Source organism: Nesoenas mayeri (assembly GCF_963082525.1).
Source record: "Nesoenas mayeri genome assembly, chromosome: 6".
Taxonomy (NCBI): domain Eukaryota; kingdom Metazoa; phylum Chordata; class Aves; order Columbiformes; family Columbidae; genus Nesoenas; species Nesoenas mayeri.
The window spans coordinates 858,173-871,033 of NC_137545.1; positions in this window are offsets into that span (position 1 = coordinate 858,173).

Here is a 12,861-nt window from a genome sequence, read left to right on the forward strand (position 1 = left end):
TCACATCGTGCTCTGAGGCCACAACGCCTGAATTTTCCCCGGCTTGAAAGGGCTTTTAAAAAGAAACGACGACAAAAAATCCAAGCCCAGTACCTTTCCTTTGGTCCTCCCAAAGCAAAATGTGTTTCCTTCACAGTAGTAGATGCCAGCCCGTGAAGTTCTGAATAACAAAATGTTGAACAAATGTAAGGAAGCAGTGTCAGCCATCTTCTCCATTTTATTTTGTGTGCGGTTTCACCCCCTGTATTTATGTAAAACCTTCTTTAGATCACTGATGTACACTGAAAACCACATTTTATTCAGAAATCTTAATCACCGTCATACTGAAAAGCTCTAGTGAAGACAGGTTGCCAACATACTTTGTTTACACAGAGGAAAACTGATGAATCTTATGTGGCACAATCCAGTTTTGTAACGAGTCCCAAATCTTTCCTGGTTTACCTCCTTCCAGACAATCTGGGGTGAAACGACCTTGAGTACTTCTGCAGGTAGGTGCATCCTAAGGGGCTGTTGTTGCTGAGCTGAAACTCGTCCTCCCCTCAGAGTTTTTGGAGCCCCTCAATCGTCTTGTTGAAATGTATTGCATGCTTTTAAAATTCATGGCGATGAGCGTTGGCGCGGGAGGGTTGGGGTTTTTCTCCCTCTGCTTCGAGCCTTCTTTCCGTTTGTATGCACATTGATTTTCGGTGTCGGTAAGCATGAATGTGCTATCTATTGAGAAGAATTGGTTTTGACCGTCTCAAGTAAACTTTACCCTTTTCAGAACAATCGGCTTTACCGTCTGCGGAAAGAAAATGAATTTCCTTATTGGTCAGCACCTCCTTCCACCTGAGAAAGATTCTTTTCTGATTGAAAACACTTCAGTAAAAACTGTTTAGATGAAGACTACCTATGTCAGTGTTTGATACCGGGAGTGGTTTCTCAGCTGGTGCGAGACGCGGCGATGTTGAAAGGCAGAAGGTCTGTTCCACGGGCTCTGCGCTCGCCAGCCCGTTTGTTTGCTTGCTGTTTGATCATTCCCAAACTGTGCGCCCTGTTCTTCTGTCTGTGACGATGCAGCTAGCAGAACACATCTGGTTCTTGCTGTTTCCCAGACTCCCTTGTTCATGCTCAGCTGCGCTCGTTTTCTCGTGTAATGCTTCTTAGCGTTTCTTAGATTCTCCTACATATCTCCAAGAGATAACTCTACAAACCCAGACTTGGCTTAAGTGTAGGTGTAGAAGTAAGAGCCATGAGAGCACCGGTTCACGTCGTAATTCTGTTACGTGCCCATATAAATACATTTATATACATCTCCTCTCTTCAAAAATACAGCCTTTCTCTGGTTTGGCTTTACATTCACTCTGGGGGTTCCACGTGCCCTCTTGCCCCCCAGATGTTGTCCCAGATGTCGGTCCCGTCTCGGGGAGCACTGGGTTCCGAGGGTCGCTGTTCTGCACACGCTCGACATTTTCATCCTGTCCCGTGCCCTTTTGCTTTGCCTCGCACGGCTCATCCTTTGGCATTTAGAACGGGGGCTGGAAAGTGGATTTAGGACACTCTTGTCTAACTTGAAACTCCCTGGGGTGAGAACAGGGACTTGTGTTCTGCTCCGCTCTGCCGAGCCTGACTTTGCAGGCCAAGCCTGACTTTGCAGGCCAAGCCTTTGTAAGAAACCCAACTTTTGACGCTCAGTGCAACCAAACTCATTTTAACACCAGGCGAACATGTTCTTCTGCAGTTTTCCTTAAATGTTCTTAAAGCAAGCAATACTTCCTTTGCCTTTATTTCCGTCGCTCGCTGGAAGGCCTTTGGGATGAGTTATCAGTAGTAGAAAGCATTGGCTTTGTAATCTACCATGGATGAATATAGTTTGAGCTATGACAGAGAGATGTACTTGATCACAAAGGATCGTGTCGATTAAATAGAGAAAAACTGTTTATTTTTAAGAGTCAGTCAAAACAAACTCTTAAGTAGGTACTAAAATATTGTCATTCTGTGCAGCTGGATGAGGTCAGATTAGCAGTTTGGTTTTAATACTGAATTTAGTAATGCCCTTGCGTTTGTTCTTTTGCTTACAGCCCATAATCCAATCTCCACAGAATACTTGCTCTGTCAATTAAATGATATTGAATGATATTTCATACCATGGGGAATCATCCGTAACCAAACAAAATACATGTAAGAGAGAGAATTCTACAGATCAGACACGTGGATAGTTGATAAACGTCCTATAAGCAGGGGAGACAAATGTGTTTTATTTCTTTGTGTTATTTTTCTTTTAAGAAAAAAGGATAATGATGAAAGTTGATAATTTTCTATCAATTTCTCATTTATATTGCAGATGAGGTGAATATAGCAAAATGAAAATAGAGTGATAGTGTAAATACCTATGAATTGTGCCACTGCCAAATAGGCAAGAGTAGAACATTTGCGATAGTAATTTATAATGTGTGATTCAAGTGAGATGTTAGAGCAAACATTTGTGGTGTTTGTATATATGAGCCAAAAGCCAAAATCTTCCTGGTTTTACAAAGTGCCGTGCTAGCAGAAGCCAGAACTGGTGCTCAGGTGGATGCACCGTCTCCTTCCCTGTTTCCTATGGCACAACGCGGGGTGCAGAACGCGAGTTCTGATGGTCCGAGCAGACCGGCGGGTTGATTTCCTTCCAAAACTGAGATTTACAAGACAGATGATCTGCAACACTTGCCCCGAGTTTGCTTATAGCTTCCTGCGAGAAACAATATTAACAATGCCTTTATTGAAACTCCACGGCGCGCTTCAATTGCACAGCTAAAGGGGAAGGAATTCCTGGTTTCAAAGAAAACCAACTGATGTTGACATCGCTGCAAGAAACCAAGAACATTTCTCTTTGTGTTCTGCACCCTTAGTTTGAGTGTGCGGCGCGTTTTGCTCTAACGCTGTTCCTTCTTTAAATGTTACAAACAATAGGCCGCTAATGTAACTTCGCTAAGTCACCGTTCAGATGATAGGTTTTTGGCGTGTATTCAAAAGATCGCAGCCATTCTGTCATTGAAATGTTATTATGGGAGGTTCCAGCCTAATTAGGGAGAATTTTTAAATCCACATATTTAGTCAATACAGGAAAAAATTAATTATGCTGTAATTTTTGCTTGTGTAACAATGCTGGGAGTTGCCATTGCTGAAGCAGGCTGGGTTTAAGTCATAATTGCTGGGCATAGTAGTATATACATGACTTGATATCGAATTGGCAAATTTGGAGCAGCTTATCAGAGCAAATTGCAATAGGGTTGATTAGTCTATGAAAGCTGCATTACAGACCGTTGGGCTTCGTGTTGTGCAGAAATGTGGATGGTTTAGATTTTCCTGTCTGGTCTCCCACTATCCATTTGAACAGGTCACTATACTATATTAACCTCCTTTTTAAGTGTGTGTAGATGCACAGGCGCATCGTGTGTCAGTTCCAGGGTCGAATCCTGCGCGTGGCGGCCCCGGGCGGTAGCGCTGGGGCGGGTGCGCTGTGCTTTGTCACCTTGTCCTTAGCTGGTGGTGGCGATGGGGATCGGAGGTGACACGCGGGGTGGGATCTCCCACCCAGACTTAGAGCCGGGAACGCCCGTCACGAATGTGATCAGAACCTGCGTAATTTAAGGTATTTCTCTTCAAGATCAAAAGATAACCCAAAATACTCCATCTGTGATAATTTTTATGGTGGTAGCCATAGTTCGGGGTACGTTTGCCGTTTAAGCACAGCATTTCAGTCCGTGAAATCCAATTGCATTTTAGGCTTCTACGTCGCCGTATAAAGCTGCAGCTGTGGGAATACATGCGTTTTGATCCCAGCCTCCCACAGAGAAACAGTAACAAATCCGATCTCTTGGTTGGCGTTTCCTCCGTCCCGACCGGAGCTGGTGGCACAAATGCCCCCAGTGCAGGGGGCAGAACCAGCCCGGGAGCCGTTTGGCACGAGCCTGCGGGCGAGAATTCGGGAGCACACACACCACGTCTTGCCCGCTATTCTACAGCAGAAATTATCGGCCTTTCTAACTCCCTCGTGTCAAGGCGGTTTTTGTAGCCCCATTCACTTGGTTTTGAGACAGCAGAGATGTGCGAGGTCTCTTTGTAGAGCACTTGGTTCACTGTGGCGCTCCAGCAGTGCGCGGGGAAGTGTCGCACTTCAGTCCCGGGTATTCAGAAGGAAAGAAAAGAATGTTTTCCGTGGTTTGTACAAAGTCCCAAGAACAAGCAGGCAGGTCCAAGTTGCAGCCGGCTTTGCTTGCTCGCTTCTGGATTTCCTGACTCGTGGCTCTTCTCTCTCTTCCACGCTGTCGCGATGTATTTAAAGAGGTTTGTATGTCCTGTTTCCTGTCTGCTTTTTGTCTCTAGTGTGCTCTGGCCACTTTTCTATAAGCTGGAATCACATTTGACAACTCCTGTTCCTTTCCCCCTAACGCGGAGTAAGAGGAGAATGACCATGGCAAAGACTGGTTTCTAGGGCGATGTGAACCTGCCGTTTTCCTTACGAAAGACTGTAAAGAGAGCATCACTTTCCCAGCGAGCCCTTCTGGGGAGGAGGGGAGAAACCCCCAACGTGGAATCTCATCAGAACCCTTTCCTTAACGGGTATTTTTGGTTTTTCTCTCAAACGACTGAGGAAATATCATGTATGAATTTATAAATAATTGCTTTCAGTTATTTCTTTTGTATAAGCTGCCCAATACTCTTGCTATGCTGTATAAGTTGTGTTTCATGGAACAGTGTGAGTATGAAATGAAAAGCTAACTTTTGTTTTTTAATCATCTGTGGATGCCACTATGAAAGCTGACGTCGTTAAAGCCACTACAGAGTTTTCTATGAATACTTGTAAGAATTGCTTTGTTATATATAAACCTAAATAAAGAGATTGTATTGATACAGAGACATTGGTTAAGAACATTTAAAAGGCTATTCTTTAGGTCTAAAAGAAAAGGCTTGCTGTAAAATGGTGCATTATTCCATTTATTAAAGATCGTATTAATGACAAAAAGCACGGTCCTTTGTGGGTTTTTCATGGGATTATTGGCCACGAGTAACAAGACGTGCGCCCAGAACGAGCGGAGAAGCCCGTTGGGTCCATGGCAGCTGAGCGGCCGGACCAGAAGCTGGTCTTGTCTCCTTTGCTGTGCTGCCGGGTGATCTACAAGCTCCCGACTTTGTGTTGAAGGCGCTGTCTGGGATTTTGTACTTGGCGATGAAGAGCTCTTCCTCCAGTTTCCGTTTTCCAGCCGAACTTCAAGCTGAGCCGTTAACTGGGATGAACACCGTACAAACGGTGGATACACTCCACCCATGCACAGGTGAGGCGGCTCATTAGATCTCATCTTCCTCATGCCCTGTGTGTAAGTGTGAAGGAGTTATTGCTCCGTGGCCTGAGTGCCGCTGAGGCTTTAGGACATGGGTGCTTGTTTGCGTGGAGAACAGAGGGAAATCAAAGCAAAATGGTGCTGAGGGCTGAATATCACCCCCACTAAGTCACCTTCCCTTCCTGACCAGAAGGAAAGTATTGAATCTTCCCTTCCAACAAGAAACAAGCCCCATCTTTTCACAGCATCCCAGAGTGTCAGGGGTTGAAGGGCCCTGGAAAGCTCATCCAGTGCAATCCCCCCATGGAGCAGGAACACCCAGATGAGGTTACACAGGAAGGTGTCCAGGCGGGTTGGAATGTCTGCACAGAAGGAGACTCCACAACCCCCTGGGCAGCCTGGGCCAGGCTCTGACACCCTCACCCCAAACAAGTTTCTTCTCATCTTTAAGCGGAACCTCCTGTGTTCCAGTTTGCACCCATTGCCCCTTGTCCTGTCACCGGTTGTCACCAGCAGAGCCTGGCTCCATCCTCCTGACACTGCCCCTTTCCATATTGATCCCATGAATGAGTCCCCCCTCAGTGTCCTCTTGTCCAGCTCCAGAGCCCCAGCTCCCTCAGCCTTTCCTCACACGGGAGATGCTCCACTCCCTGCAGCATCTTGGTGGCTGCGCTGGACTCTCTGCAGCAGTTCCCTGTCCTGCTGGAACTGAGGGGCCACAGCTGGACACAAGATTCCAGGTGTGGTCTCCCCAGGGCAGAGCAGAGGGGCAGGAGAACCTCTCTGACCTACTGACCACCCCCTTCTAACCCACCTCAGGTCCCATTGGCTTCCTGGCCGCAAGGGCACAGTGCTGGCTCATGGTCACCCTGCTGTCCACCTCTCCTCCCCTTTCCAGCCACGCAGACGCTGGCTGGGCTCGGTGGGAGCTGTTCTGCCTGCACGCGTGGAGGGAGCTCGGTTCTCTTTCTGGAGTCCTGCTGCCCCTGCTGCCAGCTCCCTCGGGCATGGTCACCACAGCTTTGAGGCAAAGTCTTACACAAAGGCAACTAAACTCATTGATTCGGTGTCACCAGAGTGGTCAACTCTTCTCTTTGGTTCCACTCCCAGCGTTCCCGGGTTTGCCCTGAGAAGGGGTTCCACATCAGCACCAACTCCATAGCAGAAGCATCTCAGACCCTGCAGTGCTGCAACACACATCTTGTACCTTCAAGCACCAAGTGCTATACTGGTTCTGGTACTTTCCATTATACACAAGTTGGTGGGACTCATCCTGCACCTCAGTTGCTTCATTGCTTGTATCTGTCCTACTTACTCAATTCTTGTTAATTTATTTTTCTCTATCCACAGTGATGATTTTTGTAAGCAGATAAGAAAGTGGTGCAAGCCTTACACCTCTGTGGCCAAAGAACTACCTCCAAAACGCAAAGAAAGAAGGCAGGCAGAATGAGAAGCTTCATTTCTTGCTGCCATAAGGAAGAAGGAGCAAACTGAGGCAAGCAGCACTGCCGTAACAAAGCATTGCTGGTGAGTTTTCCTGCTATGTTGCTTTTATTGGGTGCATGAGCTGCCCAGGCTTAAGAAATAGCCCTGGTGTAGGTTTTCTGTGTGCCCTCCTGGGCTCACCTCGGCCAGCTCTCTCCTGCAGAAACAACAGCCGCTTGTACTTGGCTTTTGCTTTGCTAATGGGAAATGAAAGTAAAACAACAATAATTACATGTCCCTTTGTCCCGGAGCAGCGATGCAGCTGCAGAACGTACTTTGCGGAACGCAGCCACGTCGGTTTTCCATTTGTTTCCATTCAGGGGTTCTCTTTTTCTTTTTCCCCATTTACTTGTTGCTAATTCTGATGCTATGGAAATTCTCCACGTGCAGGAGATTATAGACATCTGCTCGCTGCCATGACCCAGAGCACGTTCTGTTGGATAAGAAGGTTAATTCTCCACAGGCAGGAAAACTCGACTATATCAACATGTTTGTGTCTGTATAAAATTCAGCTTTTCATGTTAGCCTGGAAGGTTGTCATTCGCCATGGAAATGGTTGCATTCCTAGAATGAAAATGGCACACTTGGGTCTTCTGCTCTTAAATCAGGGGAATCTCCTGCTCTCAGCTCTCAGCGGAGAAATCCCCAGCGGTGATCTGAGCCCAACATGCTTTGGGGATCACTTGTGCCTCTTTTACAAAGACAATAACGCTGCCTGAGGGCGCTGGAGCAGCACAGGAACACGGCTGAGGAAAGCAGGTCTGCGTTCACCGTGCAGCGCCGGACCAAACGGCCCTTCCAGATGGGGCTCACGCGGGCACCGGAAACACGTTAAGGACGGAAATATTGAGAAAGGCTGGAAACGCGCTATCCAGGTGCATTTCAATTCCTGATGGGAAGGGCGGGAGCTTCCCAAGAGCCTCCATCAAGGTCCAAGCACCTTGTGAGGAGGACGACATGGAGGCAGCGCAGAGCAGGCGCAGTTCGGGCAGGCGATGGGCAAAGCCAGCGGGCAGCATCTCAAGTGCATTTGAGGAAGGGGAAAGAGCATGGAGGGAGGGTAGAGGCGTTTGCTTCAGGCATCAGCAACACAGCCAGGATCAGCATTTGCCCTTGGCCCTGTTTCTGCACCGCTCCTGGAAAGCGCCCGTGGGAAGGATGGCGCGGGGCGTTGGGATGCAGAGGTTGTACGGCCCGTTTTACTAGTGCGCAACGGGCCTGCAAACGGCCCCTTGGAACGGCTGTTCTGCTCTCCCCTCTCACTGCACGCAGCCTTTGCTTGCGAGGAGTTCATGCCACGGGTATCACATTCCCTGAGCAGAATGACCAGAAATGTGGTTTTCATGAGGTACTTCCATGTGCGTGGAACGGTGTGCATAATGAGCCGGCCAAGCTTGTGCTCCGTTCCGTCTGCTGACGGCTAGTCCGAACTTTTTGCCGTCATTAGCAGTAATATTGAAATTAGACCTATTTTCTGAACCTCTTGCTCTCCCTCCACCTTTGCTCTCACTGGAAAAGCAATAATTAAGCCCTGCAGAGATGCTGGAACGAGGAACTTGTTGCACCTCCGTGTCTCTGGGTTAGTTAGGGATCAGATCTGACCCAGGTCACTGTGGGAGGCTGCAGGTCAGACTTTAGCCCATGAGGGTGCGCACCTCAGTTTTACTGCGGCCAACACACATCCAAGTGGCCAGAGAATCCGCAAAGAATTTATTGGGAACCTGCATTTCTGTTGCTATGCCAAGAATTTTCTTGCAGGACCGTTAAAAACGGTGAAGCCGGCCTCAGAAACAGCTGGCTTAAAATCGCTCTTAAGCAGGCTAATTCCATTTATTGTTTGCTTCTGGTAAGCCAGAATGCGAGCAAATCGTGTGTGTGAGCTTTGCCCTGTGACTGCGAGGGATCGAAATGTGCTTTTCAGGCACAGTTTCACTGCAGGGCTGGTATATGGAGGGAGAAGGTGGTTTGGTCACCACTTAGTGCGTGAACAAGCCCTGCCAACGTGCTTTAGCTTTTCTAAATGTTACAAAACCAAACACAAGCAAAACCAGATTGTAGACCTGAATCGGGAGTGAACACTCATCTCTGTTCTCTTAAGTGAAGAGCATTTATAGTTATGTGCCTATTCATCACATAGACAAGATGTTTATCATCCTACAACATGGCCATAAAAACCTAGGTTCTTGAAATATTGTCATTTATCAAATTAACTCACAATGTCAACAGTTGACAGAAATGTTTTACAGTATCTAGTTCCGTTGCACTCGCAAGTACAGGAATTGTGCCGGTGGCACGTAGGAGCAATCCATGTTTAATGTTTGCAAATCAAGGGTTTCCTTCTACGGTTCGTACTTCCTTCTGCCCTAAATACAGAGACACGTTACACCTCTGCGCACAAGTGCAGACAAATCTCTGCGTTATATTTGCGAGCTTTGTAAATCTGCGCTAAAGATACCAAGTTTTTGGAAGATCATTTTAAAGAAGAATGGGTTGGTTTGTCCAAACTGTGTTATCTTAATGCCAGCGAGGCGCTGGAGCCTCGGGATGTTCTTTATACGACAACTTTTCTTAAAGACTGTATATAACATTTGCTTTAAGTTGTCTTTCGCTCATCAGATGCAGTTTGATTTATGTCCAAGGTCCCATCTGTTGTTTTTTATTGTTTTAATCTTAATACCTTATTTCAATCTGCTTGCCTCCTCAACTCCCCCCAGATATTCTGTGATATTGACTAGGATCTTACAGGTTTTGTGTGAAGCAGATTCTATTATATTCATCCTATTTTTTTTTACATGTCTTTTTTCTCCCGTTGATGTTGAACACCCACATAAACAAGCAAAACAAACTCCCTCAGCAGGGGAGAGATAAGAAATGCAGTGAAACATCCTGGGGCATAATATAACGTTTAGATTAGACTCCCAGAATCTTTAGTCTTTCAACCTTCAATATCGCTTGCAACAGCTGTAAGTAAACACCCAATTTCAGGCTGTAGATTGCTCCTCTAGGTGTGCTGCTTTGCATTAGTTTAATTTTGGAGTAAGACAAAAACATATTTGCAGCTACTTGGAGCACAGTTATTTTCTAGGAGGTTTGCTGTTATTGCTTTTAACAGTACATTTTTAATATGTATTGCTATGAGCAGTGAGGGGTTCTACTCCTGACCTTTCGGTGCTCAGTACAACAAAACTCCCTAAGTGTTAGTTGTTTTGATAGCCGCCCAGTGGGATTTGGGCCTATGGACTGGGGCCGGTATTATTCAATGTATTCATCAATGATTTGGACGAGGGAACAGAATGACTGTCAGCAAGTTTGCTGGTGACACCAAGCTGGAGCAGTGGTGACACTGGAAGCTGTGCTGCCATCAGAGACCTGGACAGGCTGGAGAGCTGGGCGGGGAGAAATTGAATGAAATACAACAAGGGCAAGTGTAGAGTCTTGAATCTGGGCAGGAACAACCACAGGTTCAGTGTAAGTTGGGGAATGACCTATTAGAGAGCAGCGTAGGGGAAAGGGAGCTGGGGGTCCTGGGGACAGCAGGGTGACCATGAGCCAGCACTGGGCCCTTGTGGCCAGGAAGCCAATGGGACCTGGGGTGGGTTAGAAGGGGGTGGTCAGTAGGTCAGAGAGGTTCTCCTGCCCCTCTGCTCTGCCCTGGGGAGACCACACCTGGAATCTTGTGTCCAGCTGTGGCCCCTCAGTTCCAGCAGGACAGGGAACTGCTGCAGAGAGTCCAGCGCAGCCACCAAGATGCTGCAGGGAGTGGAGCATCTCCCGTGTGAGGAAAGGCTGAGGGAGCTGGGGCTCTGGAGCTGGACAAGAGGACACTGAGGGGGGACTCATTCATGGGATCAATATGGAAAGGGGCAGTGTCAGGAGGATGGAGCCAGGCTCTGCTGGTGACAACCAGGGACAGGACAAGGGGCAATGGGTGCAAACTGGAACACAGGAGGTTCCACTGAAAGAGGAGAAGCAACTTGTTTGGGGTGAGGGTGGCAGAGCCTGGCCCAGGCTGCCCAGGGGGATTGTGGAGTCTCCTTCTGTGCAGACATTCCAACCCGCCTGGACACCTTCCTGTGTAACCTCATCTGGGTGTTCCTGCTCCATGGGGGGATTGCACTGGATGAGCTTTCCAGGGCCCTTCAACCCCTGACACTCTGGGATCCTGTGATTCTGTGAACTCAGTTAAACCTCTTTGACCCTTGTTTCTCTGCTTTTCATTTGGGGTTCCGATTCTGGCCGCTTCCCTGACATGTTTACATCCCCGTTTGCAGCAGGTTGCAGATGTGCCCACGCAGCTCTGTGTGCTTGAGCCGTCTGCCTTGCAGGACACTCTTGATCTGCTTCCGAGGTTTGCATTGATTCGTTTGTTCCTGCAGCACCGTATTTTAAGAAAGAGCTAGCACCTTGCATGTAAGGGGATGTCTGCAATACCTAGATTTAATCTCCTGACAATGTAGTTGCTTCCATTATTTCCATAATGCGTAGGAGTAAGATCCTGTTGTAACACATTTGTTGCAGTTTAAACAAATTAATGCATGAAGTACGAGGTGCTTGGTTAGGTCTGAGTACGTGACTTTACACGTCCAGCTTTCATGTCTAACGCACGCAAAGCAAAACAACTGTTGATGAGCAGTACACCTAAATGCTCTGCTTTATATTATCCCCAAAACTGTGCGGAGCACGTTTTTGCAGTGTGACAACAACGTGGGAAGTGCTATAATTGTCACAGATATCTTCCGCATTCAAAGTCGTGACTTGGCTCCGTAACATGCGCCACGCAAATAAATACGGATCAATACCTTTCATTTTTGGCCTCTTCAAAACAGGAATTAGGATTTGTTCAGAATATTTTGTGCCTTAAAAATATCTTCATGGCACAACGCTTCCAAACAACCCCAGTATTTCTGGAGAGGATAAACAGTCCAGGGGATGAAAGGCGGCTGAGCAGCCGCACTGGCAGTGGACTGCACAGATTGCATCTCCTTGGCTTGATCAAAATTGCAGCTGAGAGCTGAAAAACACGCTGCCCAGGTTAACCTGCTTTAGGAGAACCGTGCGCTGTCCTGGGCTGCCCACCGAGCAGCAGACGGCTTCCATTTGTTTCTCCAGACGTGCTGGGGTGCTGGTTTTCTGCCTCGCAGGCAAGAGGGATGAGACCCCTTCGCCGCCGACGCTGGTGGCGCTCAGCCCGCACCGCTCGCTGCCTCCCGGCCGCTCCTGCTGGGGACAGAGCTGTCTCCCCAGCATTTCACTCTTTGTCTGAGAACTGGTGCTTTGCCACGTTGTTCCAGAAGCGCTTGTGATGCCTACAAGAAAAGGGCTGGCAAGCGGCCCTACGTGTGTCATTTCCAAGCTGACTGGAGTGAATGGGACACTTTAGGAAAGGGAGACGGCTGGAGCGATGGTGATCTGTGAGGCTTCTGGTGCCGCCCCTTGACACGGCTGCTTGCAGGGGCAGCCCAGGACAGCCCGCAAACTGGGCACAGGCTCTTGTAGCCAATTCTGGTTGACTCATCCAGGTATCCTGCAGGCTGTATTACTAGCAGCTACAGTACCCATAAGCAAGCGTAATGTCCTTCAAAAGAAAATCAATTAATCCAGGATGCAAGAGCTAACCTCATAGCAGCCTCATCACCAGAAACGCACCCATCTTGCTCTGTTCTGCCAGTCCAGCTTCTCATAAAAGGCTCTTGTGTGGGAAACTGCAGCGGGTCTGTGGAATCCTTGACAGAAAATATGGGAGTAGAGATCAGCCTTGAGATATTAAGATTTACCCTTGAGAAGGATGGGAGTAAAGGAGTATCCGGAGAGAGGAGAGATGTACCCGTGAGAGAGAAGGGGATGGAAGAATAACATGGATGATAGAAAAATTAACCAATGAGATGTTAGTGCTGTAACTTGTAACCAATAGTGAAAAGACACATGATCTGGTAGAATCGTATAAAAATGCACTTGTAGCAATAAATGGCATCTATTACTTTCATCTTGAAAGAATTTGGTCCATGTCGCTTGTCCGTCTCAACCACGACACTCTTGGCTCTGGCAAGAGCTTTAGCGTTCTGGGCTTTAGGCA